Here is a 26,889-nt window from a genome sequence, read left to right as displayed (position 1 = left end):
ACTGCAACCTCTGCCTCCAGGGTTCAAGTGATTCTCCTGCTTCAGCCTCCCGAGTAGCTGGGACTACAGGCGCCTGCCACCACACCTGGCTAACTTTTTGTATTTTTAGTAGAGATGGGGTTTCACCATGTTGGTCAGGATGGTCTTGATCTCTTGACCTCGTGATCTGCCTGCCTCAGTCTCCCAAAGTGCTGGGATTACAGGCATGAGCCACCGCCCCTGGCCGACAGTTCGTATATTTTCAGTTAAGATTCTGCACTTAGGATTATTTGTCTGTAACATATATGTGATGAATATATACATATATATCTTCTGAAAAACACACTTTCTACAGAAAAGGATGGAAAATTGTTTTCCAGTTTAAAGACTATCTTATTCTACCCAGTCAATCAACCAGCAATGTGTAGTTTAGTCTCTCTTGTTAATTCCAGGGCACATAAATTTCTCAACTGCAGAGGAGCCAGAAATTCTCTTTTTCTAATTCAAACAATAATTTTATAAATTAGATTTGAAAATGTCCCATTTAAAAAAGCTGATTTTTTAAAATGTGATTATTTAAAAATCACAGGCTGATTTTCATATTCCACTTTATTTTTTAAAATATTATTTATTTAAAGAAATAGTATATATATTTCCCAGTGATCATATAAACTCTTTCAGAATCATTTTTTAAAAGCTCCCTTCAGTTCTTCTTACTTAAATGAGTTGTATTCTGGAAACAAAAAAGAAACGGTGGTAGGACAGAAAGTTTCGAAGGGCAGCATTGAGCTGTGTACCTGTACATTGAATTGTACATGACTCCAAGGCTGTTTCAGTGAGCTGATAAGAAAAATGACAACATGACTGTGAAAATCAGGCCAATCAGTAAAAAAGAAAAGTCTCAAGCCAGGTAATTAAGTCAAAATAAAAATCAGTTTTGAGGCCCACATTCAAGTTCAGTGAGTCTTCATTTATGCCAATCACCAAATAATTGTCAGGGGTCTGCTTCTTTTTGTGTAGCGTGAACCAAGGTGGAAGTGTCCTCTAGTTGGTGTAGGTATGTAAATTCCAGTGGATCTGAACAGAAGTCTTAACTTGGCCTTCCCCACACAGGAGATGATCAGTCTTCCTCAAATTGCCTTTAATTAGAGTGGCGCCTCACCAGCACTGTCAGAGGGCAATTTACTTCTCCACTGAGAGCTGGCAAGCAGAAATTTCCACTGCCTGGGAGTGGCTAACTAGAGAATGCAATAACATTGCACAATCACTGTTAAATATGAGGTTGAAAATGTAAACATAGGTCACCTTTTTGTAGAAAATAGATGAAGTATTTAATTCATTTCCTGATACTAAAAAACAGGATTTCTTTTTTTTTTTTTTTTTTGAGACGGAGTTTCACTCTTGTTACCCAGGCTGGAGTGCAGTGGCACAATCTTAGCTCACTGCAACCTCCACTGCCCGGGTTCAAGCAATTCTTCTGCCTCAGCCTCCCGAGTAGCTTGGATTACAGGTGCTCACCACCATACCTGGCTAATTTTTGTATTTTACGTAGATATAGGATTTCACCATGTTGGTCAGGCTGGTCTCGAACTCCTGACCTCAGGTGATCCACCCGCCTCAGCCTCCCATAGTGCTGGGGTTACAGGTGTAAGCCACCACGCCCAGACTGATTTTATTTATTTATTTTTTAATGAAAAGCAACGTAGTGGATTGATAGATGTGCCCATGAACACATGCATGCTTAATCTTTTTAGGAGCACAAAATGAATATACATTCCAAAAACTCCCAATAAAAATTGCAATGTCAGTAGTATTATCAAAATAAATTTGCCATCATCGAGACCAAAAAATACTCCCTTGACTTCTAACAGATATAATGAATCTCGTTCTAAACTAGTTATATTGGCCTGTGTGTGAGATGACTGCTGTGTTAGATTCCTAGGGCTGTCATGACAATGTACCAAAAACTGGGTGGCTTAAAACAACAGAAATTTATTCTTTTACAGTTCTGGAGGCCAGGAGTTCAGGATCAAGGTGTGATCACTTCTGGGACCGTAGTGTTCCCTTCAACAGGATGGCAGGGTTGGTTCTTTCTGGAGGCTTGAGGGAGAGTCCATTCCAAGTCTCTCTCTTAGATTCTGGTATTTGCCTGGCAATCCTTGGTGTTTCTTGCTTGTAGGCACATCACTCCAGTCCCTAACTTCTCTGCCTCCCTTGTCACGTAGCATTCTTTCTACGTCTGTGTCCAAATTCCCCTCTTTATAAGGACACCAGTCATTGGATTAGAGTCCACCCTAATCCAGTATAACCTCATCTTAACTTGATGACATCTGCACAGATTCTGTTTCAACATAAGGTCACATTTACAGGGTTAGAAAGATACGTGAACATATCTTTCTGGGGGACACAGTTCAACCCAAAACAACTACAGACATTCCTTGACGAATGATTTTTCAAGTTTATGATGAAGTGAAAGTGACATGCATTCAGTGGAAACTGTATTTCTAGTACCCATACAACCATTGTTTTTCACTTTTAGTATAGTATTCAATAGATTATATGAGAGATCTAACACTTTATTATAAAATAGGCTTTGTGTTAGACGATTTTGCCCAATTGAAGGCTAATGTAAGTGTTCCGAGCACGTTTAAGAAAGGCTATGTTCAGCTCTGATGTTTGGTAGGTATATTAAATGAATTTTTGACTTATAATATTTTCAATTTATGATGGGTTTATTAGGATGTGACCCCACTGTAAGTCAAGGAGCATCTATACTTATTAAAATCTTCCAACAAACATCTGGAGAGAGCTCATCTGCACAGCTAATTTCTAAAGACATGATGTTCACTTAGAAACGTAAACCAACAGACTTTTGCAGTGGAGCCAGAGGCGTCCAAGACTTCTCTGTGGCCGCCCAGCTAGGGATAGCAGATCCCTCACACTCCCAACTCCTCAATCAGAGCTTTCCCCGTGGCTCCCTGTTGCATCTCCCTTTCTTTATATGGACACTGATGCAATACTGCTAGCACCTTGATGATGAAGAAGAAAACTGAAAGCATACCTATTGAAAACTGAGTAAGCTACATTTGACTGTTCTCGCCCCTCCATCCTTATTTGGATATTTTTTGTGGCTAGAAGTGCTTGCTCCTCAAACCTAGACCTTCATCTCCAACTGGATTCATTACTGCTTCCAAACAAATCTCACACGCAGCCCAGCTTCCTCAGGCAGTGGGACAACCCGAATCAAATTGTGTGACAAATGTGCAGGAAAATTCCCATGGCAGTCCAAGTGAAATAGATTCACATTAATCCTAGGCTCTGTGCTAGCCCAATAGCTACAGGACCCTGGAGGCTCATGTTGACCTAGTCTACTTTTATATCCAGATTTCTTACTTTTTTTGAGTATTTCAGAGGCACTTCACTGATTTACTCTCGATGTGTGGAACGAAGACGCTCTCCATCTGACTCTTGTCTCTCTAACTAGCTACACTTTCTCTAACACAAGTAGGCCTTGGAGATGATGATGGATGTTTATTTAATTTAATTTACTTCTTTTTTTAACCCAAGCCAAGAATGGTCAATGATGGTAGATGTTATGAAATTAGCTTCTGACTGTGATTTACCTGGAGAATAATAGTTACTATCTTTTAAAAATGCCCCTGAAAAGAAAAACCTTTCTGTAGGCAGTGCTAAATGAGACTGAATCACCCAAATTTCATTATAGCTCAGGAAGACAGCTTCTCACGCTCTCACATCTGGACTGCAGGCACGGGGAGCCTGGGAGCTGCCATCTCTCACTTCCAAAGGCGTGGTTGGAGGCAGCTGGAAAGCCGCATCCTGTCTTATGCCAAAATGACTGAGGACATAAAGTGTGGAAAGTGGAGAGAATTTTCTCAAGCGAAGGTAATAATCACTATGAACCTGTGAATAAAACAAAAACAAAAAATAGCTTCAGGTGAAAAATTATCAGAATCTGCCTGTGCCTAAAGGCTTCAAGCTCAATATGCATGATTAGAAGAAAATTTCTCCAGGGAAACTAATATCTTATTGGTACTACCCCTGAGCCATCAGGATGGTTAAATAAGAAAAAACTGGCAACCTGGTCCAAATGCTTCCCTGCTACCGGGACATGTGTGATTGAATTACACAGAGAGACTATCAATCATATTTATTTGGCTTATCATGATGAAATCTTGAGTTTGCGGTATGTCAGGTGACATCATGCCTTCCAGGGGTCCTTGATTGAGATGATAGAGTCGCCTCCTTCCTTGGGGGTTTTCTGAGTCCCAGCACGAAGTAGAGTCTCCTATTTTGCATTCAGTGCAATAAATGCTCCCATGGAGTGTTGCCAGAAATATACATGCATTTAAAAGGTTGGCCTGGAATTCAAAAGTTAAGCAGCCAAAAGCACAAAGCAAAGAATGAGCAAGAGCACAGTGAGAATGTTCACTTGGCCTAGCATTGAGAAATGAGGCCCCATGAGCAGAGTGGGGCTGTAGTGATTATGAACACAAAGCCATCCCATTGCCTAGGTGTCCCTCAGAGTAGACCCCCCTTTCCCCACTGCCTCCCACCATGTCACCAGATGGCTGGCTTCTCTCAGCCACCATGGAGGAGGCGCCGAGGAGGGCCATTCCCCTCTCCAATGCAGAATACTCATGGAAGACAAAGGCAGATGGTTTTTCAGATTCGATTCCGAGACATGATGAATGACCATCTCGACAGACTGACATTCATGTGTTGTTCCAGCCCCTTCTTTCTGCCTGCCACAGATTTGCTCTCGGTGAACCCTTGGGACATCCAGCCAGGAGCATTTCAGGGCTAATGATCTAAAAGAGGAGCAAGGGGAGAAGTCAAAGCCCTGTGTCCGGCTGGTGCAGGACTAGGGAGGGGGCAGACAAGAGCTCTGTATTATAAACAAGGGCATCGCCTGGGCTCTAGCATCAGGAGTGAATGTTAGACTGTGCGTGTGGGGCTAGCTGTAGGTCCAGTGTGATGTGAGACCAGGTTTATTTTGATTTCCTCCCTCCACTTTTTGCCTCTGTCCTCTGTCCTAGTGAGCCCCATAAGTACAACCATCACCCTGGGGCCACCCACTGGTTATCTCTAACCTGCAGCAAAAACCCTCGCAGTGTTCCACACTCCAGACCTTCCCGGGTCTGGCCCTATTAAGATGTGCTTGCTCTGCTGCCTGGCAGTGATATACTGTGTTGCCCTGTGGGTGTGCTTTGGCAGGGCCTCTCATTCTTTGGAGGTAGGCAGGAGGAGAGAAAGGCATTACACCTTCTATATGCTTTGTGAGATCTTTCTATACAATATCTCGTGGAATACTTTCTGCCATCCTAGGGGGCAGGGGACATTAGCACCATATTCCAGACAAGCAAAAGCTGAGAGAGGTCACGCTGGAAATGTCGGAAATCTCACACCAGTCCAGAACAGAACCAGGATTCCAGCTCTGTTTGCTCAAAGCCGGTGTTCTTTCTCCAGCCTCATGGGAACAGGCAGTGGGAGCCTGAGGCCAATGGGTCATGGTTGGCCTAGAGGATCCTTTGCAGCAAGCTGTATCACACCCCAGGGTGCCTGCTGATTGGTGTGACGATCCCAGGCCTCTGAAGAGGCAGTCAAGCCCTGGCGCTTTGTCTGGGAGCCTCTGATGGCAGCTTCCACTTGGTTCCTTCACTCCGAGTTACTGGTGTAGGTGCATTTCTCCCTCTATGGAACCTTAGATATTGTCACATGCATTTATGTCCCTAGTTCCCCAGCACATGCTTGTGAAATCAGTAAATTCAATCCAATGAGTATACACAATGCATTGCTATAAAATGCACCTATAAGCAGTGCAGTTCTAAGGCTGGGACCCAAATCAGTGATTTGTCATCTGAAGAGGAGGTTCTATCGGCCACCAAGGTGCATATGTGAGCAGGGTTTCTCTGAACAGCAGGACTTGAACACCCGCAGGACTTTCCAGGCAATTCTCTTCCTTTTTTTCTGTATCCTAAACAGCATTTGGAGTTAAAAGAGACGGTCAAGACACATCTGTTGGGTTGATGATGCAAAGCCTACACATTTAAAAGAAACGCAACTTTGAATGTGAAAATCCTGGAACATATTCTTGGTCCTCTGACCCAGAACAGAATTTTAAAAAGGTTTTCACTTCCACTGATAAACAAAGTAATAAAGTTATTGTAAAAGACAATTCTCAATTGTTGCAATACTAAGAAATAGAGTTAACATTCATGCCATATTCTCCACATGTCATTTTAACCACAGGTTTCTACCCTTTTGCCTATTAATTATTGAACTGAAGTTACTCATACCTTAAGGAGTGAATGGTTTCTTCTTGCTCTGCCCCAGGATATGATCCAGAGGCAGTGGTCATTCCAAACCAAGGGTCAATAAAGATGAAGGCAGCTTCCATAATCATATTTGTTTGATCATGAATTATTGAGTCAGTTTATTTAACAGTCATTTCTTTAGTGTTTACCACATGGCCCTTACTGTGTTATGATATCTCTTTAATCACAGATGGTGCTGACATAAAGATCCCAGGACCTGGCTGTGCTACTGCCTTCAAGGAGCTCTCTTTGAGGGGCTAATAAAAGATTTAATAAAGCATGGAAGGAAAGAGGAATAATAGGGATGCAGAACTTTTGTTCCTATTGAGACAATAACTACAAGATGGGGACGTGGGGGATGAGGTTTCCCAGGGTCCCCCATGAAGGCTAAAATAGAAAACCACAGTGGAAAATAGCAACTCAAATGGCTACATGGCATTCCTTATTGCCTTGAAATTAGGGTGGTATAGACCAAGCAAAAGATCCTCTGGATATGTGTGGCTTTGAGTGTGAGGGTGGAGGTAGGAACGAGTGGGGAGAGGTGGGAATAGAGGAGGATGCAGGAAGAGGCAAAAGCTAGGTGGTTTTGAGGTTCTGAAGCTGCTCTCCCAACATCCTGGTTCATTACTGCCCATGCTTGAATCCCTCTGGGCTGCTCCTGGGCTAGCTGACCGGGAGTCTCAGAGGTGCCCTGCAACAGGAAGGTCCTGGGTCAGGACCAGACTGCCCAGTCTAGAGATACTGTGGATGGGTGTGGCCTCGTGGGGCTGTGGTGGCCTCATGGGTGACCATTGCTGGCAGGAAGAAGGGCTCCAGCTCCAGGCAGCCTGGTGCCAATTGCCTCCCTGCATTCAGCTCCTCGTCACTCCCCTGGAAGGAAGGGCTGGGGGACTTCACTTCTCTCTGCCGTGTCTGGTCATGACCGCCTTGCAACCAGCTGCTTCTGCTCCTGCCTGGAGCCTCCCACTGAACCCCATGCCAAGGACACGGTGCTTGGATTGTTTTTATTAGAAACAGGTTCTAACGTCATGCTTTCGTTCAATCATTTTACTGACAGGCACAGAACACCGCCATGGAGCACACAGCATGCTTGGCGCAGGGAAAAAATAAGTAAGACAAGGTCTGATATTAGGAGCTCAAGTTTAGAATGAGACAGCTATACAAACAAGAACCAGTGGCAATAGACTGTGATACATACTGCATGATTTCAGTTGTATGACATTTTTGAAAATGTCATATAGAGAGGCCAAACTAGAGAGACCAAAAACAGATGAGGAGCTGGGGGAGGAATCGACTACAGAGAGATGTGAGGGATTTTTTGGGTGGGGGCAGTAATGAAACTATGTTGTTGGTGTTGATTACACTACTAACTGTATTTATCAAAACTCACAGAAATGTACACTAAAAGGAGTGAATTTTACTGTATGTATTGTAAGCCGATATTCACAAAAGAAAATAAATTGCAATCAAGTCTGGTAAGCACTGTAATGGCATAGCGCAAAAAAAGGCACAAAGGAGGAGGTAAGCAGCTCTTCCTGTAAAGCTATGGGAAAGAGAATCAGGAAGACTCTACAGAGAGGAGAACAATTAACTTGTGGTTCTAAAGATGACAGAAGTTTGCCGGGGAGACAGGAGAAAAAGAACATTTCATGTAGAGGCACCAGCAGGTGCAAAGGTACGGAGGTCAGGCAGCAAGCCCCATGTGTTCTGTGAGCTTCACCTCATGTGGTACATCTGGCCCATCTGCAGGAATCTGAGCATGGACAGTCCTATATGTGATGTTAAAGGGTGAGGACAATGCTTTTTTCTTTGCTTTTCAACATTTAAAAAATTGTGCTAAAATGTACGTAACATGAAATATGCCATTTAAGCATTTTGAGTTCAGTGGCATTGATTACACTCACAATATTGTGCTTCCACCACCACTACGCATTTTTTTTTTTTTTTTTTTTTTGAGATGGAGTCTCACTCTGTCGCCAGGCTGGAGTGCAGTGGCACAATCTTGGCTCACTGCAACCTCCAGCTCCCTGCTTCAAGTGATTCTCCTGCCTCAGCCTCCCGAGTAGCTGGGATTAAAGGTGTGTGCTACCATACCCACCTAATTTTTGTATTTTTAGTAGAGATAGATAGATTTTCACCATGTTGGCCAGGATGGTCTTGATCTCCTGACCTTGTGATCCGCCCATCTCAAACTCCTGACCTCAAATAATCCACCTGCCTCGGCCTCCCAAAGTGCTGGGATTACAAGAGTGAGCCACAGTGCCGGACCAACCACTGTGCATTTCTAAAACCCTTTCCTCACATCACCCTACACTGAAACTCTGTACCCATTAAGCAATAACTCCCCATTCCTCTCCCCCGCCAACCCCTGGTAACCTCTAATCTACTTGCTGTCTGTGAACTTGCCAGTTCCAGAGAGTTCATATAGATGGAATCATGCAGTCTATGTTCTTTTGTGACTGGCTTATTTCATTTAGCATAGATTTGATTTGTTTTTAATGAGGCTTTTGGGTAAAAAAGGCAAGTCCTGAGAAAATTCTCTCATTGGAAATGGTCAAGGCAAAAGAGAAAATAAAGCCTTCTCTGAAACAGAAAAATCGGAACTCAGTATTGGCTGGTGTGACTTTCTCTGGGAGTCTTTCTCATGCTGAGGCTCCCTCCACATTCAAGAGCAGGCCTTGGAGAGGGACAACCCTGATTACCTACACCTCACTTGCACCTCCACAGGGTACAAGGTTCTGGCTGAGGCACTCCCTCGCCACTGATCGGTTGCATGCCACATTCCTATCTTCTATAAAACTGCTAAATGGATTTTTTAAAAGACTTAAGAAAATAAGTGACCAAGAATTTCAAATGAGGTGACCCAAGAAGCAGCGTTTAGAGTTAATTAGCCCTTGAACTGTCAAGCCCAGTTGCATCCAGTGAGTTCTGACGTTTCTGAGAATAATTAGGGACTTGGCTGTCACATTTCACAAAGACCCAACCACTACGTGAACAAGTTCTACCTGCTTTTCCTGCACGATGTCCAGAAACACACACATAAAGGAGAATAATACCCAAAGCTACTTGCAGATCCTTGGGAGGAAGTGTCATGTTTTTGAAGAACTTTTCCTATTTTTGCAGTGACATATAATGACTCCATTTAAGGGGTAGAAGTTAGTGGCACTTTAAAGCCATCTGAAATCACTGGTGATAATAATAGCCAACATGTCCTGTGTGCTTACTATGTGCCAGGCTCTATGTTAAGTGCCACAGAGCCTATGAGGAGGATACATATATTACCTCAATTGATAGATGAGGAAACTGAGACACAGAGAGATGTGTAAGTTTTTCAGGGTCACACAGTGTCTTAGTTCATTTTGTGTTGCTATAACAAAAAGCCTCTATAAAGAAAAAGGTTTATTAAGCTCATGGTTCTGCAGGCTGGGAAATTCAAGGTCAGGTGGCTGCCTCTGATGGCTTCTGGTGAGATCCTCATGCTGGGTCAAAACATCACAGAGAAATGAAAGGGGAACCAGATGTGTGGAAAGAGCAAAAAAATTGTTACTTCACTTTACAACAACCTGCTCTAGGGGGAACTAATCCATTTCTGCAAGACTAACCCAGCCTTTCAAGAAAGGCATTAATCTATCCTAACGACTTAATCACCTCTTAAAGGCACCACCTCCCAACACAGCTACATTGTCAATTAAATTTTAATGTGAGTTTTGCTGGGGACAAACCACATCCAAATTATAGCACATAGACAGGGTCAAATCCAGGCAGTCCAGCTCCAGAACTGGTGCTCTCAGCAATGGTGCTCAATGTCTCTTGGCCATACCACTGGATTATGCTGCTGTGGGACCAGCCAGCTTTTCTGGTGTACATTATTAGTCTTGTCATAAAGCATCCATGATTCTGATTTCTTGCCCTCTAGGAACTGTTACTCAAGCGAGAAATAAATGTATCTGTAATACATTTAACTCATCCCATACTCAAGTGACTAATTCTTAATCATCTCCTACCATCTTCATTCACTCATCAGATATTTCTTGAGCATTTACTATGTTCAAGCCATTGTGTCAAGCCATGTAAGAGAGAAAAAGATTAGTTAGAGTCTTCCCAGGAGGAGCTTACACTCTAGTTGAGGAAATAACACATATAATATATATAATAATATAAGACAAGGTAGTATAATACAAGGTAAAGTATAACACAAGATAATATAATACAAGATAAACGTGGTAAGTACCACAAGAAAAATATTTAGGGCTATAGTTATTCGGAAGAGAGAAATGATTTATAGGATGAGTGTGAGTGTGTGTGTGTGTGTGTGTGTGTGCACTGAGCAAGGTGGGAAAAATTTGGTGCAGAGAAGATAGGAAGAAAAGAGATAAGGAAAAAAGAATCAGAGAAGACTATAAAGAAAGGGATGAGATAAGCATTTGCTGTGGGCTCAATTACGTTTTCACAAAATTTGTAGGTTGGAGTATTAATCCCTGGTCTCTCAAATGTGGCTATATTTGAAGATAAGGCCTTTAAAGAGGTAATTTTAAATGAGATCATTAGGGTGGGCCCTAATCCAATATAACCATTGTCCTTATAAGAAGAGGACATTTGGACACCGAGAGGCAGAAGGAGGACAACATGAAGACACAGGGAGAAGACAGCCATCTACCAGCCAAGGAGAGAGGCATCAGAAGGAACCAACCCTGATGGCACCTTGATTTCAAACATCTAGTTTCCGGAAAATACATTTCTGTTGTTTAAGCCACCAGTCTGTAGTACTTTGTCATGGCAGCCAAAGCAGACTTGGGCTATAATACAGCCTTGGAAAAGAGAGGGTTTGGACCTGGGGAGATATAAGCTGATGGAAGGGAATGGGGGAGCAAGTTTGGAACAACTGGATTTTATTCAGTGAATAATAGGGGGCCGTTGCAGGTTCTGGGACAGGAGTAACATGAACAGCAGTCATTCACTGTATTTCATTCATTCAGCAAACATTTACTGAGAGTCTGCCCCGTGCCAGGTATTGCCAATACCAGCTCCAGACCTGCAGCTACAAATTAAACACCTCAGCACAGTATTTTTCAAAGGAACCCATGACTGGGTAGGAAAAAAAAAAATTGAAAATGGGTTAGATTAAAGACAGCATGGGAGTGGGGACACTTATTAGAAGCCTTTTATCCTGGCCTAACTCAAGGCTTTTCCATCTTCTCTGGAAAGAGTCTGATATAAACCCCCCAGGGAAGTGTCCTCCTCAATTGTCCACCCCCACTCCTTGGCCCTGTTCCCAATCATAGGCAATGGAGCTGCCACATCTCCTCTGCTTAGCTCCACTGCCCAAGAATATTTGGTTGAGCTTTGCCTCCTGTAGTTAGTATTATGTGACGTGACTTTATTATTCCTTTCAAATATAAATATTAAATCGAGTTATCTTTCCCAAACTCCACATTCTATCAGGAGATATTGAAGTAACTACTCCCCTCCCCACCCCAGCAGCTCTGCCCAATACATTCCTGCACCCACCACCACAGGCAATGGTGATAGCAAACAGCATCTCTGTTGGGTAATGAATGAAAAAACAAAAAAGGAAAAAAAGGTATAGAAATAAGATCTCTACAGTGACAAATCTTTCCTCAGTGTGACAGGAAGAATAATGGTTCCCAAAGATGTCCACATCCTCATCCCTAGCACTGGTAAATATATTACTCTACCTTGCAAATGTGGTTAAGTTTCAGGCCCTGAGATAGTGAGATGAGCCTGGATTATCCAGGAGGACTCAATCTAATCACACGTTTCTTAAAAAGGAGGCCTTTCCCAGCTGTCATCAGAGGGAGCCGTAACTGTGGAAGAATGGTCAGAGACACGCACCATGGCTGGCTTTGAAGATGGAGGAAGGGGCCATGAGCCAAGGGGTGGGGGCAGCCTCTAGAAGCTGGAAAAGACAAGTGAATGGATTCCCCCTGTAGCCCCCCAAAAAGGAACACAGCTCTGCTGATACCTTGATTATAACCCGTTGACACCCACGTCAGAATTCTAACTATAGAGTTGTAAGATAATAAATTTGTGTTCCTTTAAGCCACTAATGTGATTTGTTACAGGGCCAATAGAACACTAATGCACTCCATTTGCCATAATTCAAACAAGCTAGAACTCCTTATCTGAAGAATGCATCCTTTCAGGATTGCCTTTGTAGTACCTTCCTGTTCACAATACCCTTGCCCCATGTGATAGACTCATTGGTCTTATTTTTCCTCCCAGATTCTAAGCTCCTGAGGGGCAGAGACTGGATCATTTATTCCAGTATCTCTAGTGCCAGCATAGTGCCTGCCACGTAGTAGATTTCAATAACTGTAAATTAAATGAGTGTATGGAAGCCCAAAGCTGCACAGGGCTTCATAAAGCCCCAACAGAAACTCCTAAGAGAGGCACTAGTGTTTCTTTTCAGACATAAAGGGGTCAAGTCTGATGTCACCATTGATGTATATATATGTCATTATGTTGAATTGAATTTCTGTTAACTGTAACCATGACAACAACAAATCCCATTCACATGTAGAGAACAGTGAGTCGTTTGGACAAGCATCAGTGAAGGCCCGGCTTCCTAAGAAAACCTTTGTGCAATATGACTCGGAGCCCCTTTTCATGAAGTGTGCTCAACAGCAGGCCTGTTCTAAATGGCTCTCCCTTATGTGATTCATTTAACTGGTCCATGCAGCAAAGGCATGGAACCCAGAAACAAAGATTCATTGCTTTGGATGCACTCCTTATGAAATTATGTCTGTTTTTGCAAAGAAATGATCATTTCATTCACAATTTTTCACTGTTGGGTAGAAAGCACCAAAGTTGCTTTCTAGAAAAGCTGACGGTGGGTAGTTAAAAAAGAAAGAATGCAGCTTCCTCCCCATTGTATCTTTGCTAATTATTTTCAACTGTCATGAGCAGAAACTCAGGAAGCTGGGGGAAGCAGAGACTAGAAAAAGCCCTACTGGCCAGGATCTGCTCTATGGTTGCTCTCTCCACAATTAAGCTGCTCTGTAAGGGCACTCTGCCACCTCCCTGCTGTTGCTGCTTGACCTACCAGCCTCAGGCTACAGCTGAGATCCTGCCTCTGGAGTGGCTTCCATCCCTCCCACAAGGACTTGAAGAGCTTGACCAGGTACACGGTCAGACCTCAACCCACCCAACACTTGGACCTTTGGGTAGCTGTTCTCCTTCCGGTTCACCTGTGGGGAGAGTTGACTTCTTATCTTCTCCCCATACCCTGAGGGCCTCTCACTGGAGACCAGTGTTTTCCCTCCTGCTTCCAGGTCCTCTCTGCAATCATTTGCCCATCTCCAAACCTGACTTCAGGAAATATACTCGAGTTTGCTCCAACTACCCCCAAAGCAGCCCCATGAAAATGTTCCATTCAGGACAGTTTATTATGGCCAGGCCATCCGAATGAAACACAACTCTCTTCGGTGATGCTTCCTTCACTGTAAACGTCATAGTGTTGAGAGACTGCTTGTGTGCAAGTTTCCAAGTCAGGTGAACTTTCCCTTTTGGTTCCCAGTTCCAACTCCTTGGGCAAGGACATAACGCTGGCCAGTGATGGTCCTAAATTTATCCCCATGGGCTGAGGGGAGCAATTCTTTCCCCTCCATATCAAAATAGTCATCTAGCAGGGGTTGTGGTGACTCTAATGTGCCCTGGGCAGCAGTAGATACAGGTTCATCAGGTCTTAGTCAGTAAACAGGAAATGCATGGTTGCAGAGCAGAGCTGGGCAGCTGCCACACAATGTTTTTCTTCTTGGCTCACGTATGAGTGTTTCTGTGGCTCCAGGTCTCTGACGGAGGCATATTAAAATCAAGAAATATTTAATGAGTCACTAATATATATTAACCACTGTAACTTAGCTTGACCAGAAAAGAAAATAGATGGGCTAGCAATGAAACATTTGGAATAAACCCTAAGCCATTACCAACTGTGGTCATTGGTCATTGGAAGAGCTGAACTGAGGTCACAGCAGGAGCCCCAGAGCAGGTTCAGGGCAGGAGGAGCCTGGGGAGGCCCCCTCCCAGCAGAAGGGCTCAGTGGTGAGCAGCCACAGCATCCTTCAGGGGAGGGCACCCATCAAACATGACTGTGCCCTATAGAGGCGGGCCAGGGACAAGGACTGGTGAGGAGAAGTCCCTCATTCAGTTGAAGTGAAGAAGATAGGCAGGATCTAAGGGAACACTGACATTAATACTCTGTTAAAGAGGCAACATCTCTGGAGAAGATCAAGAAGAGACAGATGGATTAGAAATATGGACTCTCTGAACCCCCTCATTAAGATGGGATAAAGGGCCAGGTGAGGTGGCTCATGCCTGTAATCCCAGCACTTTGGGAGGCTGAGGCAGGAGGATCACTTGAGCCTAGGAGTTCAAGAACAGCCTGGGGAACATAGCAAGACCCTGTCTCTACAAATAATTTAAAAATTAGCCGGGTGTGATGGCACACACCTGTGGTCCCAGCTACATGGAAGGCTGTGGCGGGAGGATCATTTGAGCCCAAGAGTTCAAGGCTGCAGTGAGTTGTGATCATACCACGGCATTCCAACTTGGGCAACAGAGTTAAACCTTATCTAAAAAAAAAGCAGGGGGCGGATAAAGGAGGAAAATCATAGAAAAGCTGAGCTGACAAGTCTGTATTAGAGGACAAAAGCTGATGACTTGAAAGGAAGCAACTGAAGGTGTGCCTGGGAGGTCACAAGCCTTTGGAGCAAGAGGTCTTAACTGTGTGTGAGGCTAGAGCTCTAAAGAAGGTACCTATTTTACCCAAAGATAATCAGTCAAGGATAGTTTCCTGCTGCCAACCTATAGTGGCAAATGACCAAACCCCCTCTCTTCTCTCTAAAACTCCTCTTCCCTCCTTAGACTCCCCCCATGTAGGTTTTGTATGATGGAGAAGGCGATTGGACTTTGTTAGCAATCTGTCTCCATGAACCTTGTTGTAAATAAAGAGATCTTTAATTGGAGAGCATTTTTCCACCCAGCGGTCAATGTGACATATATGTTAACATCTTGCAACTGCTAAGCTATACAATAAAAAGAAGACATAAGGCTTCTTAGTCAAATGTATGTTTCTTTGATCACAGTGAAATAGACAGTTTAGAACTGTCTTTCAAGTGACTCATTTCCAAATCAATCACCCAGCCCTGGACAGAAACAATCAGGATGGCCTCTCATCAGAGACAGGTCCATGGGGGTGAGCCAGCGGTCACCAAGTCACAGGATAAACCTGGTACAGCATAACAGGAAGGGTTGGATATATTATGGGATTAGAAAATTTACATGACATTTAAAAATAAAGCACAAAACTGCAAAGAAATATATCCTTTTAGGGGGCTGCAATAGGCCACACCCCCAGAATCCCAACAGGTTCTGCAGTGGAAAATTTGAAATGCTTTGCTTATGGAAATATAAGGAAGTCTCACCTAGCTCAGAATCCCATATTCTCATTTTCTTCACTTCCCCCCTTGATGAAAAAAATCAAATATCATGTGTCATCACAGACAGAGAAAATGTGCAATATCTAAATAAATATGTGAGCAACAAAAATCCAAAATACACAGAGAACATAGCTGCACACCCTCTTTCACATTAAAAAACAATTAACAGCAACCTCAGCTAACAAAGAAAAATGACACATGGTGTAATCCAGTGATCAGACAGGGCCAGGGGCGTGGTTCCTGACAATAAGGTAGGCTTTGTGGGAGGGTGTAGAGTAGCTCCAAGACGGCATGATCAAACATGAGGGCTGTAGGCTTAATATCTTCCCAGATGGCTTCAGCCTTCTTTCCTTCTTCTGTGGTCCACTGGGAGTCCAGTGGTCCAACCCTGCTTCACGCCCCTTTAGAGGACGTCCTGGAGGCTCCCAGGTTGGTAGCTCCTCGGGAAACACTGCTCCATCACATGCCCTGTACAGATACGTGCAGGGTGCCCTGTTTCCTCCTAGATCCCACTTAAAATCCCACAGTTTAGGACAACTGCCCTTCCTAGCCTTATATTACTTTCTTTTCTTAATCTTAATCTGACCAGGCCATTTGCCAGCTTTCAGCTGCTTTCTTGGATTTCTAGGCACTATGCTTTTTCCCAGGAATCTCCTCCTCCTACCACCAGTGGGTGGCCATCCCTGCCTAGCAGAATCTGGAGCTCATTCTTTAAGGCTCAAACTCCACTACAAAGCCCTGACTAATCCTGCCTCTCCTGTGGTTCCGTCACACTTTGTAGCTCTGTGACAGTGTCATGTTGCTTTGGACTTTTAGTCATTTGCTCTGACACTCAAAGCCAGCAACTTGAGAGTCAGCCTATGTTTTACTTATCTTGGTATTTTCCATACTCCTTACACATACGCGCCTTTCACCTGCTACTTCTCAATTTGTTCGCCTTGGACAAGTCACTATATGTAAGACTTGGTGCCCTTCTCTGTAAAATGGGGCTAATAATAATAAGTCCTTCAGAAGGATCATCAGAATTAAATGAATTTATGCAAGTTCAGCATTTAGTGCACAACTTCACACATAACGAGTGTTACTTGCTATTAGCATCAATATTTTATAAAAATAGAATTTTGGCCAGGTGAGTGGCTCACGCATATAACCCCAGCACTTTGGGAGGCCGAGGCGGATGGATCACGAGGTCAGGAGATGGAAACCATCCTGGCTAACATGGTGAAAACATATCTGTACTAAAAATACAAAAAATTAGCTGAATGTGGTGGCGGGTGCCCGTAGTCCCACCTATTTGGGAGGCTGAGGCAGGAGAATCGCTTAAACCTGAGAGCTGGAGGTTGTAGTGAGCTGAGATCGCGCCACTGCACTCCAGCCTGAGCAACAGAGCGAGACTCTCCGCCTCAAAAGAAAAAAAAATAGAATTTTATGTATTTAATGCTATTAACAGTCTCTTTCCAGCTTTTGGGACATCTCTTAATTTCCTTCCTTAGTGGAGAAAAAAGTGCTTGCTATATTTTGGTGTTCTTATTCCTGGCTGTGCATTGAGAGCATCTTGAGAGCCTTTAAAGATATTGATGCCTGAGAACCGCCCTCCAGAAACCGTCGTTCAGTGGGTGCGGTCTAGCTGTGACTAATTTTTGTTTGTGGAGCATTTCTCATGCAGATCCAGGGTCGATAACCCCTGCAAATCACTAGATAGCTTACCATTTCTACCACAGGTCCCTTCGGCCCTTATTTCTAGAGTAACGAGCTGTAATTTGGGGCGATTCAATCTCCAGAATATCCTATTAATACCCAGAGATGTACATTTCACTTTCTGTAACTTCACCCTGGTCACTCCGTCCAAGCTCCCATGATGACTCAGCATTCTTAATACCTCTTGGTTTTCCTTCTATTTCTGAAACAGTAAAGTACTTGTTCAGGATAACTTACTGCTAAGTAACAAAAACATGAAGTAGTGGTGAGCGGTAGGGGAAGAAGAACACATAAAATCTCTCCAGCTCTCCATTTCTCATTCCTCCTCCCTAACTCATGATGAGTGGTAGGCCTGATCCCATCAGCCACGAGTGGGGAGGGCCGAGCTGAGGGCATGCATAGGAATGGCCTGGCCCCTGTGCCCACGTGAGCAACTGCACGGACAGTTGGGCTGTTATAATAATAAGTCTAGGATAATTGCTGATAGAGAGATGCAGATCCCTATTTTTTGCCCTGTAGCCACTTAAAAACCTTTGTTCATAATCATAGATATAAAGCTTGTACTTCTTACTGGGCATTGGATTTCAATGGGAATTAGGCCAAAATATGGACCGGAGAATTGGCCCCACTGTGGCCAACCTGGGAATGCTGAGTCAGTCCTGTTCTGCTGACTCAGTTCTCTCTTTGAACTGCAAGACTCACAGTCTAAGCATTGAGACCAGTGGTTCTATTGCCAAGACAAAGGAGAAAAAAGGCTGATTAAATTTGAGACATGTCAGGTAATGCCAAAAGGCAGAGGCAATGTGATCTCTGAAGAGAGAGAGAGACGGAATATGTGTTTTGGAGATACGAGTATTGGAAAAATGGAAGTCTCATCATAAAATGACCGCTGTGAAGCAGTTGCTCCGAGGAATCCCCCTTTACCCGTGTCCTCTGAGATTCCCTCTTTCTTTGTTCCCTTAGACTCTCCTAGTTCCGGATGGTCTCTGGTGGTTGCAGTTGTTTTTCTAACAGCCCGGGGAATGTGACTTAAAAACCCACATGAAAGGCCCATGAAATATCAAGGTGATTCTGAGGACTGGCTCCATTTGCTCCAGAGCCCGAGTTCTGGCTTAGGTAGAGGGCACCCCAAGGAGCCTCAAACTACAGATCCAACTTTGAGCTGCTTCCACAAGCCCCAAAATGCCTTGAGCCTAATCCAGACAGGCTTAAAAGTTTAGTTGGACAGGATCTTGGACATAATTTTTACAGGTTAGGAAACTAATAGCTAGAGAGGGTAAGTAAGTTACCCAGATCACATATCATGCCTGCGACAGAAACAGGACAAGCACCTGCCTTCCAACAGCCATGCACTTGCTGGGTTCCTTCTCTGAGCTGGGGAAAGCCAGGCTAGCCCCAGAATGGCGTGCGGGGCTGGAGAAGGAGATTGTTCCCAAGCCGTATACCCCATGGCCCTTCAGTTTTGGGTGAATGCTTTTGAAAATTCTGTCTAGGCACCAATTACACAAACAAAACAGAAGAAGTGGAGACTGGGCGAGCTAGCCAGAGAGGACATTCTTTATGTATGAAGTCACTGGCTTTCAGTGCAAACTACTTACAGAAACAAGGTTCTTGTGTGGACTGCCACAAGTAAGGCTCTCCAAGGCCTCTAGTTGCAGCAGAGAAAATGTGATAAGTCTACAAAACGTTCTGTGGCTTCACTCAGCTCTTTAAACTCAAATATTTGTTTTGGATGAGGAAATGGCTCAGGGCATGAGCACAGTCTCACCAAGTGTGTGATCCTGGTGCCACGTGGCCACAGCATGATTCAGGATTTCTGCTGCTTAGCCACTCCTCTAATTAACAAGAGCACCTGAGTCACACTCCTGGCATCCTTGCTGGGGATAGGACCCACCCCTCCATTGGCAGCCTTTGTCTCCGGGGGCGAGTGCAATACAGCGCGCCCTGCTGGGCACCCTGTCCTGCTCCTCTCCAGCTGGGTTTGCTTGCCTGGACTGGCTGCCCAAATTCAAGACATGGCAGCTAATGCCACGTGCGACTTAAAGGCTCTCCGCTTCCTATTTTACAAGAGGCTCTGACTGCTTAAAGTGCTCAGTGCCTGGCGATGCCATGTTTTTTCCTGTCGCTAGCCTCCTCAAAAGAAGGAAATTCATTTGGGAGTTGTTTGAGGTGGATGAGGACATCCTTCCTTCACATATTTGGTGTCACTGGAACAGGGAATTCCTGGCTGGAGGCAGGTGATGCTCCGGTGAGCACATCACAGGCAGCAGCTGCAGTCTGCTCACCCCGCAGCTGAGACGGGAGAGAAGATTCGCTTGCTGCCTCATCAAATGGAATGCAAACAAACAGAGAGCCCCACTTGCTTATCATGCTCTTAGCTACTCCAGCCTCGCTCCAGAGTGCTCAGGGCAAAAGAAGGCAGCCCTGTGCCAAGGAGGGCTTCCTGGTGCGTCTTTCCATGGAGGAAGGACTCCTCTGGGAAGGATTCCTGCTGGAGGACTTGGGGCATCTGGATTGCCAGCTGTACTCAGCAAAGAGTGGCTGCAGAAAGTTCTGAGTGCTTCTTGAGGGAAAGCATAAGCCATCAGCAGAGAGGGAGAGAGCAAGAGTGAGAGCGAGAGAGAGAGAGAGAGAGAGAGAATGGGCCTCCCAATCTACAAAGTCCCTGCACCAGAAGTAAGGACATCAGGCTTGAGACTTTGAGGCTGCAGCTGTGCACACCCATTCCCCCAGCCACTGCTCATGCCTGCAACTCCTGCCACAGAGAGAGGCCTTCCACCCCACAACTGAAAATAAGACTTAAATGCACATACCCCTTTGAGGGAAAAACAGTGACCTTCAAACCCATCAAAACAGGAAGTCACTGATTTTAAATCCTTTACTGAGATTGATAAGGAAAAAGGATTATGCAGGAGCTGGACATGGACCGTGGCTGCTACACAATTTGGGCTAGGGCTTACTCTTCTCTCATTAAAAAACCCTGTTTGTTCCACCAAAGTAGATAGAGTTCTCCCTCTCCTCTTTGGATTCTCTACGATATTCCTTAGTGACGTCATGAGGCTTTCTCAGGACTAAGCCTGCAAGTTGTCTATTAACCCAGCTTTCCAGAGGGGACTGCCTAATATTGACCAAATACTTTAGAGAGTCATAGCATCTGTGAGCTGGCAGAGATCCAGAACTCCAGTCCAGCACTCACATTTTACAGACAAGGAAGCCAGTGCCAGGGCCTTAGCCTGGTTTCACAACTCTTTCTCTGGTTCTCTTGGTGACTGACAACAAAATGACACCTCCCGATTCTGGTCTGGCTTGGGCTTCTGCCTGCTGGTACAGGCATAGCCAAAATCCTTCCTTTCAAGCTTTCTGTGTAATGGAAACCCTGCTTGACTAATTAGGGCCCACCTCTCTTGAACTCCTGAATCACTGGCATTCATTATAGATAGAAAAGCATTTTATCCCCCTAATGAAGGAGAACTGGAATAACATAAATGAGTCACACACACTGAAAACTGTCATGATATTCAAGAAAGGTGACCTTCTCTCACACCCGCCGACCTGGGAGGGTGGATTGAAATCTACACCCAGTTTTCTCCTTGGGCTCTGACTGTGGCAGGCAGGTCTGTTGCTTGTTTTTTTTTTTTTTTTCCTCCAGTTCCTTGTAGCAAGATGGGGATGTGGGTTCTGTTTTAGGAGGTGTGGATTGCGTGGGCTGATGGTGTGGAGGAGGAGGCTAGAAGAAAAGCAATACACACACACACACACACACACACCGCCCCTACACACATCAATGCATACACACAAACCCCACACAAACACACATGCAGAGATACACATGCACACACTCACACCACACACACAGACACAAACACAACCATACACTCACAGCACACACAAATGCACACATAAACACACACGTAGACACTCCCACACACATGCAAACACTCAGACACATACACCCACTCACACTACACACAAACACAAATAAACAAATATGTACTCACATTCTCTCTCACACACACTCACACACACACACACACACACACACACCTTTGGTTGCCACAGACTTTGGTGTTTGTTCCCAGTGGCTGGCTCAGCAGAAAATGTGGCTGAGTTGTAAGACTCTGTTTTGAATGTGGGAGTTGGAAAGAGCAAAGACATTCCTCAGGTTCGGGAAGGCACCGGCCAACAGGAGCCGAAGGAGGAAGAGAGAAGAGATGATTTCCTTCCCTAAGAATAACTTTTGAAGTTGGAGCTGAATTTCGCCTATTCACCTCGGTGATGGCACTTTACCTCACTGTGTCTCAACTCGCAGTGCCTCTGATGAACCTGATGCCAGACCCGTGAGGTACACCTTTAGCCACTTCCATGATGTCAGTTTTTGTTGACAACACATGTTCTGAATGTGCCATGGCTGACCGACTGACTGGGTAGATAGCACAAATATCCAGTCTGAAAGTCATCATAATACGTGGAATGTTTAGAAAAGTCATAACTTAGGGGTGGTTCATAACTTCTTAGAATTGCGCTTCCCTCAAATGATATATAAGCAGAAGATAGCAGCTTTGGACTATGAGAGTGATTCGGGAGTAACCAGGGATCCCTAAATCTGGAAGAAGGAAGTAAAGTTAGTGCTTTCTTCAAAGGTTTCAATATTTCCTTATATTTTAGTGCAGCTTAAATCCAAAAACGTAACTAAGGATATCTTTGCTATGGGAAGTGGCTTGTTAAATTGATGCTGTTGGCCAATTTAAAAAGAATGACATGAAATGATTCCACAAGCTGCAGATCTACAGATGGGAATTAAATTGGGTATTCTGATTTAAGGACACAAATTTGAGAGAAAAAGAATTCCATTTTATTGCAAAATTAGAGTTGAATAAATCAGGTAGGCAATGAAAGATTCAAGGAAAGATGATACTTCTAAAAAACAAAGTTCTATAATCTCCAATCCAGATTTCACAAGCCCCTAGGATTGTTTCAATTTTGTCAATGGGCTTAAAAAACTTATCCAAAAATTCTTAAAATAACATTAAATCCTTTAAAGTATTTTGAAAGGTGTAATAGTGCCGTTGTAAAAAAGAGAAAAGGGATTATTATGACATCCAACTAATTGTGGGATATTGCAAACACCAGAAGTGTAGTCATTGCTGAATTGGTTTCTGAACTTCCAACTCAGAACAGATCTGGATTCGCTCTACAGGGTGTGCATCTCTTATCAGATTTGGAATATATATATATATATATTTTTTTTGGATTTTGGAATATTTGCACATACATAACGAGGTATCTTGGTGGTGGGACCCAAGTCTGAACAAACACGAAATTCATTTATGTTTCATATACATCTTATGCACATGGCCTGGAGGATATTTTATACAATATTTTAAATGAGTTTGTGCCTGAAACAAAGCTTTGACTGTGTTTTGGCTGCCATCTGTCACCTAAGGCCAGGTGCGGAATTTTCCACTTGTGGTGGCATGTTGGCAATCAAAAAGTTTTAGATTCTGGATAATTTTGGATTTCAGATTTTTGGATTAGGGATGCTCAAACTATATTACTTTAAGGAGCAGTATTGCTGCTCCAAACAGGGGGGTCTTCTCTGTGGGAGTCAGAGGGATTATAGATATTTGGCGCTTTAAGTCCCATTAAGCTGGGCTACTCTTTCAGAAATAAATGATCTCAATTAGTATAATCTCCATAAAGTGACACCACTTGGTTATGAAACTCATTTTCTTTTAACCAAATGTCCCCCAAATGCTTTAAAATCATTAGTAGGTTGCTGAATGAGAATGCAGGGAAGGAACTAGCACCTAATACTGCTATGTTCTTTACGGACTTTTCTCTTTCCAGAAATAAGAGCATTGCCTACTTTCCTGTGAACTACATTTGTGTTGAGAATTAGTTCACAATGAGAAGTACTAAACATTACTATATCCCCTGTAGTAATAACACGGGTGTTATAGACACAACCATGGTGTCCAAATGAGGACCAGCAGAAAAGACACCCAAAAAATGCATGGATATGGGGGCATGGCAGAGAAGTTGAAATGAAGTTTCTGGGGAAACTGGATTTTACCCCTATATTTCTTTATGTATTCAGTTTAGTCTATCAAAAAGGAGCCCCGCAAATAAATTTTCTTCATAAAAAAAGCTGATTTGAAAAGGCCATTTTAGGCCAGGCACAGTGGCTCACACTTGTAATCCCAGCACTTTGGGAGGCCAAGGCAGATGGATCACCTGAGGTCAAGAGTTTGAGACCAGCCCTGGCCAACATGGTGAAACCTCATCTCTACTAAAAATACAAAAATTAGCCAGGTGTGGTGGCAGGTGCCTGTAATCCCAGCTACTTGGGAGGCTGAGGCAGGAGACTTGCTTGAATCTGGTAGGTGGAGGTTGCAGTGAGTCGAAATCGCACCATTGCACTCCAGTCTGGGTAACAGAGCAAATTTTCGTCTCCAAAAAAAAAAAAAAAAAAAGGAAGAGAGAAAGAAAAGAAAAATAAATGGCTATTTTAAAAATCTGAAAGTTTTTGTTTGTTTGGTTTTTGTTTTTTTTTGTTTTCACTTGAGATAACCAGAACCTTGTTAAACCTGAGAGGCTGATTTTGTCTGGGATAAAAAGACTAGAAAGCATTAGACCAGGAAGGACTTCCTTTGAACCTGTCTGAAGACACATTTCAGTTCTGTTAAACAGAACTGTGCATTCTTCAATCAGAAGCACAACGGGAAATGGGGAGAAGAGAGGAAGGGAGCATGGATGGAGGGAAGAGACCTACCTGCCTTAGCCTGACTTCCCTAGAAAGCAGAGCCTGAGGCAAAGTATGTATGCTATTTCTAGATTGGGGAGTGCCTTCCTAAGGACAGAAGAGTGAGGGAAGAGGGGAGCAAGGCAGAAAAAGAGGGAGAGCCAATAATGGGGTCTAACCGAGCTCGCTACTGCTGGATGTTCAGCTCAATCGATGATGCGATCTTGCAGGACCATCTTCTGACAGGCCATGTGAATGGCTGCATCTCAGGACAGCCCTTCTGTGGGAAGACAGGGAGACAGTTTAGCCATTTGCTGCATTCGTCTATGGGTCAACGGTTGGCACGGCAGATGGTGACGCCTCTTGCTTCTGGTTGGACACAGGTAGACACTATGTGGTCCGTGGATGTCTCACGACAGAGCTCAACAGAAAAGCCTCAGGCTGGAGGCGAGGCACTAGGCAGTTGCTCATGCATGCCTAGTATGGGAGGCAGTTTCAAGCTCCTGAGAAGTTGGTCACAGCCTGTGCAGAGTTGCTCAGCACAGCAGCAGCTGGAATAGAAAAAGGGGCCAAAGACCTTAGAGATGTGAGACCCAGAGAATCTGAGGCGTGGTACAAACCCCTACCTAGAGTTCTGTTGGAAACGCAGCCTTTTCTGTCTTTGAGTATGCTCAATACTGGGGATTGGGCATCTGCTGATGTCCGTGCGTAGTAGACTGCTTGCTGTTTCTCCAGTATTCTTTTTCCTCTTCTTAGTAATAGAGCCCCCAGTTTTTAACTGTGCACTTGGCTTCACAGAATAAAGACTGACTATACATTTTCTAGCCTCCTTTGCCAATTGGTGTAACCATATGACCTAGTTCTGACCAGCAAGATGCAAGTGGATCTGATGTATGCAACTTCTGGTACATGTCCTTAAATGGAAGGGACATGCTCTTCTTTGTCCCTCTCTTCATTCAGGTAGCTGGAATTCAGATGTAATGGTTGGCACTCCAGTGGCAACTGTGGAGCATGAGGTGACCTTGGGAATGGAAGCTGCATGTGGTAAGGCAAAATTCACAAGGAGCCTGAGTCCCTGTCACTACAGAGTCACCAAACCATCCCTGAATTGCTTACTTCCAGACTTTTTACAGTGGAGAGACCTAAATTTTTGCTTTACTTAAGCCACTACTATTTTGGGTTTCCTATTCCTTTGGCTGAACTTTTGTCATTGTTGTTGAGACAGAGCCTCTATCATCCAGGCTAGAGTGCAGCGAGTATAGTCACAACTCACTGCAGCGTCGACCTCCTGGGCTCAGGTGATTCTCCCACCTCAGCCTACCAGGTAGCTGGGACCATAGGCACGCACCACCACACCTGGCTAATTTTTTTGCATTTATTGTAGAGATGGGGTTTCACCATGCTGTCCAGGCTGGTCTCAAACCCCTGGGCTCAAGCAATCTTTTCACCTCAGCCTCCCAAAGTACTGGGATTACAGGCATGAGCCACCATGCCCAGCCCCTTTGGCTGAACTTAATTCTAAATGATATAGCATTCAAAGCAGGGAGGATATAAACAGAAAAGCGGCGTAAGTATCCACTTTTAAGAATGACTCGGCTGGGCGCGGTGGCTCACGCCTGTAATCCCAGCATTTTGGGAGGCCGAGGCGGGCAGATCATGAGGTCAGGAGGTCAAGACCATCCTGGCTAACACGGTGAAACCCCATCTCTACTAAAAATATGAAAAATTAGCCAGGCGTGGTGGCAGGCGCCTGTAGTCCCAGCTACTCAGGAGGCTGAGGCAGGAGAATGGCATGAACCCGGGAGGCGGAGCTTGCAGTGAGCAGAGATCGCGCCACTGCACTCCAGCCTGGGTGATAGAGCGAGACTCCGCCTCAAAAAAAAAAAAAAGACTCTCCTTTGCCTGTGTCCCACTACTCCTACCTTCTCATAGTACCTGTGACTACCCCGATGATGGTTAACACAGGTGTACTTCACAAGTATTGTGAGTCCTGTGCCAGACCACTGCAATAAAGCAAAATCACAATAAAGTGAGTTGCCCATTTTTTGTGGCTTCCCAGTGCATATAAAAGCTACGTTTGAAGTATACTTTAGTCTGTGCAATAGCATTATGTCCATAAAAACAATGTACATACCTTAATTAAAATACTTTGTTGATAAAATGATAACAATCATCTGAACCTTCAGCAAGTAGTCATCTTTCTGCTGGTAGAGGATTCTTCTCAATGTTATGGCTGCTGACTGATCCAGGTGGTGGTGGCTGAAGGTTGTGGTGACTGTGTCAATTACTTAAAATAAGAAAACAGTGAAGTTTGTGGCATCAGTTGACGCTTCCTTTCATGAAGATTTCTCTGTAGTATACAGTGCTGTTTGATAGCATTTTACCCACATTTTACCCTTTTGTCAACTAAGTTTTTGGAATAAATACTTTGTTGTCATTTCAACAATGTTGACAGCGCCTTAAGAAACCACTGTCTTTGGTTATGCATAAGAAGCAACTCCTCATCCCTTCAAGTTTGATCATGAGATTGCAGCAATCCAGTCTCACTTACAGGCTTCTCTTCTAATTCTAGTTCTCTTGCTATTTCAGTGACTTCCTCCACTGAAGTCTTGAACCCCTCAAAGTCATCCAGGAGGACTGGGATCAACTTCTTCCAAACTCTGGTTAATGTTGACAC

The sequence above is a fragment of the Hylobates moloch genome, unplaced genomic scaffold (assembly GCF_009828535.3).
Source record: "Hylobates moloch isolate HMO894 unplaced genomic scaffold, HMol_V3 SCAFFOLD_4, whole genome shotgun sequence".
Lineage (NCBI taxonomy): Eukaryota > Metazoa > Chordata > Mammalia > Primates > Hylobatidae > Hylobates > Hylobates moloch.
The sequence above is the reverse complement of the archived record's forward strand: the minus strand, read 5'-3'. Positions refer to the sequence as shown.